Source organism: Ranitomeya variabilis, chromosome 5 (genome assembly GCF_051348905.1).
Source record: "Ranitomeya variabilis isolate aRanVar5 chromosome 5, aRanVar5.hap1, whole genome shotgun sequence".
NCBI lineage: Eukaryota > Metazoa > Chordata > Amphibia > Anura > Dendrobatidae > Ranitomeya > Ranitomeya variabilis.
In genome coordinates, this window is record NC_135236.1 from 387644742 (window position 1) to 387649346 (window position 4605).

The 4605-nt window shown below is 42.0% G+C and overlaps 1 long non-coding RNA gene across 1 annotated transcript; it reads left to right on the forward strand.

The window, feature by feature from the left end:
- Positions 1-1026: 1026 nt before the first annotated feature.
- LOC143773680 (uncharacterized) lies at positions 1027-4394 on the forward strand. Its single transcript, XR_013215299.1, has 3 exons — positions 1027-1038; positions 3353-3403; positions 4337-4394. It is a non-coding gene; the product is annotated as an uncharacterized LOC143773680 (long non-coding RNA).
- Positions 4395-4605: the final 211 nt, after the last annotated feature.

A 4605-nucleotide genomic window follows, 5' to 3' on the forward strand; every position in this document is an offset into this window, starting at 1 on the left:
ATGTCCAGGGCAGGAGGGCCTGTGCAGAACACAGTATAAATATTAGTAAGAAAACACAGTAGTGATGTTAGGGTAATAAATATTGAAAATAAATTATATTATTAAAATAAATATACACTTATAGTTGATAAATCACCACCTGTGCAACAGTTTTAGTGGGGAAACCACTAGAGAGAGAAACCAAAGCTCCCAGCATAAAAGACCCGAACCAATGAGAACATGACAGGGAATATTAGTAATATTAAATTATTTTATTTATTCATTTATTGATAGCAATAGTGACAAACATAAAAATTACTGTTTAAAAATTATTATAAAAATACATATATAAATGAATTCCAAATATGTGCACAGTAAAAAGCCGCAAAATTATAAGGCCAGCCAAATCCTCAGCATATACTACACATGGCAATTTATCCCATATGTACACTAGATATATATATAAAAGAACAAAAAATCCATATGTGCCAGTGAAAAAAATAGTGAAAAAAATCGCAAAATTGATAAAAAATCAGTAAAAAATCAATCTCAAAGGATCATGGTGACAATATAAAACAATGTATAAAGTGCTATGTGCAACAAGTAAATTACCACCAGAAAGCATCTAGTGCAGAAGAAACAGCCAAAGAGGCTAATTGATTGAAAAGTGCTAAGTGCCAATGCAATGGGAATGCCAATTACTTACTATAGGGAATCGGGTGAATGGTCCCGGGCTGCCTGCGGCTGAATAATGTGCACCCCGACGCGCGTTTCAGACCCGCAGTCCTTCGTCAGGGGGAATGTATCATAGTATGACCAAAGGTGTTTATATACTATCCGTATCAGGGGACGCTGATGTAAATCCCCGCCGCTTGTGCGGCGCATGCGCCGCTCGTACAGACCGGAAGTCCGGGACACAGCGTCACGTGACCGGACGCACATGGTAAGATCATGGCGTTGCCAAGGACACAAAGTAGAAGGTACGAAAGGCTAGCACTCGACTGTTGAGGATATGACGGTGCAAGTGACGGGGATCGTCACATGACGCTCAGATCTCAGGTAGGAGTCCAAACTCTGTAGTCAATATCTCTAACTATACCCTTTCTCCTCTAGAACTAAAGGTCTTGAATATGGGTCTATCATTCTGTCCCACCCCAAAATGGGATTCTTTCCAACTGGAGAGGGATTTACAACGGTTCTATAGAAGTATTAGGCTCAAAGTACACTTTGAGGAATCCACTAATCCCCTTAGACCTGTTTCTACACCAGCCCAAACAGAGAGACCCACCATTACTATTGAGCAGCTTGGCTTACGCAATCGCAGCACTTTTATTCCACCTAAATCTAATCACGCGGTTGAGACCTTTGTTAATCTACTTGACAGAGATGTCAAAAAGACACTCCATGAACAGCGATTAGGCTTCCTCCCTGTCCGCCACAATCTTGATCCCCTGGAAAAACAGGCCTTGGACTCACTTAGTGAGAACAAAAATATCATCATTAAACCAGCGGACAAGGGGGGAGCTATCGTTGTCATGGATAAGAGCTTCTATGTGGGTGAGGTGAGAAGACAGCTCTCTGACACAACTACGTATAAAATATTACAGACCGATCCAACCTATTCCATACAACGAAAAATCAAGGGGGTGTTGGATAAACACTTACTATTGAATACTATTGACAATAAAACCAAAGCATACCTTACCAATAACCATCCGGTGACTCCTGTAATCTACATTTTACCTAAGATCCATAAGAATCTCCAGAATCCCCCCGGTCGCCCTATAGTGGCTTCAACTGATTCAATATTAAATCCTTTGTCCATGTTTTTGGAAAAACTACTCACACCGTATACCAAACTTACAAAATTGTTCATATTAGATACTGGAGATTTCCTTAAAAAAATACGTAATATTAACAATATCCCATGCGCTAGCATCCTATGCACCTTTGACGTAAATAGTCTGTATACGTCAATCACTCATGATAAGGGGATTGAGGCAGTATCTCTGACACTCAATGAGGCCAACGTGGACAAAGGTTCCCAGGAACTATGTACAGACTTATTAAACCTAGTACTTAGAGAGAATTTCTTTCTATTTGAGGATGATTTTTTCGTGCAGATATGTGGTACTGCCATGGGGTCAAATGTGGCCCCAGCTTATGCCAATCTGTACATGGACCGGTTCGAAAAAGAACACGTATACCCAGACCCCGCCTTTCAGAAGCACGCACGTACCTGGTATAGGTACATTGATGATATTTTTTGTATATGGCAAGGAGACCTAACAAGTCTCCTTGAATTCTATGCTACCATCAATGCTGTTAGGTCAGAGCTGTCTTTTACACTGATACACCACAGTAATGAGGTAACATTTCTAGACACCAAGGTACTCAAGGATGTCAACGGCTATCTTAGCACGGATATTTACACAAAACCGACTGATTGTAACAGCCTTTTGCTATACAACAGCTGTCATCCTAAATCGATCAAAAACAGCCTTCCCAGATCACAATTTAAAAGGGTCACCAGAATCGTTTCAGACCCCCCAACTAGAGAGACCAGAATTTGGGAAATGACACAAAAATTTGAAGCCCGCAATTACCCATCCAACCTTCTCCAGATGGAATCAGCTCGAGCCACTAGTGACCCAGATAATGGGGCGGTTAGCGTACAAAAAAACCCAAGACTCCCTTTTGTACATAACCACCATCCTACTATGCACAAAATACACAATCTCATTCGAGGACATTGGCCCCTCCTCATTAAGGCCTATCCCAATATATCTATCTTTAGGGATCCTCCATTAATGTGTACCAGACGACCCAGGAACATACGGGACAAGGTGGTAAGAGCTGATCTAGGGTCACATAAACCACCACTTACCAGAACCCTGACTGATCAAAGAAGAACGGGCACCTTTCCCTGCTTGAGTTGTATGAGTTGCTCAAACATCATTAAAGGCAACGAAGTAATCCATCCACGGACTGGGAAATCATATCCCATTAAGGATTATTACACCTGCGCAACAAGCTTTGTGGTGTACATTATAAAATGCCCGTGTGGGTTGTTATATGTGGGGGAGACCACCCAGGCGATTAGGGATCGAATATCCAGCCATAAATCTACCATCAGGCGTGAGAAGTTATGGCTACCTTTACCTGCACATTTTAAGGAAGCGAGACACAATATCGCCCAACTCAGGTTTCAGATAGTTGAAAAAGTACCCCGCCCGAGAAGGGGTGGCAATCACATCCAACTCTTAAAGCAAAGGGAAACATTTTGGATTTATACCCTAGATACCCTTCACCCAAGGGGGCTAAATCGTGAGATTGACTGGCTAACATAAACAACCTTATCTATTTTTCCTAGACGAGTTGAGCCACTGCACTGATAGCTTCGACAGCGTGCACTTTCGAGATGGTAAGATTCATACACCCTGGGTTCCTTGACCTACATCCCATTAATTTTTTAATTTTTTATTATTATTATTTTTATTATTTTTTTTTTATTATTATTTTTTCACTCAATTTTTTCAGATATTTTTTTCAAATTTATTTCCTCATTTTCCCTTTATACCCCATTTTTATCTCATAGAAATCTTCTTTTCATTTTAGTCTCCCTCATTCATTTTCCCTTAGTTCCGCTTTTATTTCATTTATTTTCCTTTATTTCTTATTTCCTTTTTCAGTTTGGACTCCTACCATGTATTTATAAATGTATGTATATTCACTATGTATCTGCAGAGTTTTTTCTTTGAATCAGCATCTTATACAGTAGTGGGACATACTCGGCCTGTCCAGCGCCTCCCTTTTAGTAACGCTGGTGCATCCCCTTTCTTATCTGCTCTGTGCAGTATCGGCACTCTGTAGCGTACATAACACTGCTACGTCACACATTCATTCTACCTCCGTGACAGTCCAACCCACAATACGCATTGCGCATGCGCGGGCGCCATCTTGCAGCTCCTGCCACAATATGGATACAGGTTTTTCCCTCTGCCTTGTGAACAAGCGCACACTGGCCTTTTGTGCACTGCGCAGGCGTCGGATATGTCGGGCTCCTCACCTCCCAGGATCCGATACCAATAGCGCATGCGTGGGCGTCCCACATCACATCCGGTCAGCTGACCGGCCGGGGATTTATAGAGTACTGCCAGACTGAACATGGCAGCCATTCCTCAGCAACGACACTGTCTGTGTCTGCATCCTCCACCTGGCCACCTATGCTGCCTCCCAGCCACGAACGCCACCAGCGGACTGCGGATGTGAGACTTCACTTACCAGATAAGTTAATTGGGACATCCATTAAACCCCAACCTTACATCTTTTTCTCTTACATCTTTTTCTCTTATAGCAAAATATCCGTGCACCACAGCTCTCACTGACTCTAGAGCAGGGGATCCGTATAATTGGGCCAGGACTGGGTCTGCATACTGGCAGGTAGCGCGCATAACATACAATTACCTTATAAGCCTATCTGACTACTCATTTACCCCGTGTATGTCTATTCCCACAGCTATACTTGTGTACACGATCCATCTATTCGGGGCATCTGATGTACTATAGAACATACAACATTAAAATCACATTGGCAAGTATACTATAGTTCTCTGTTCTGACCTT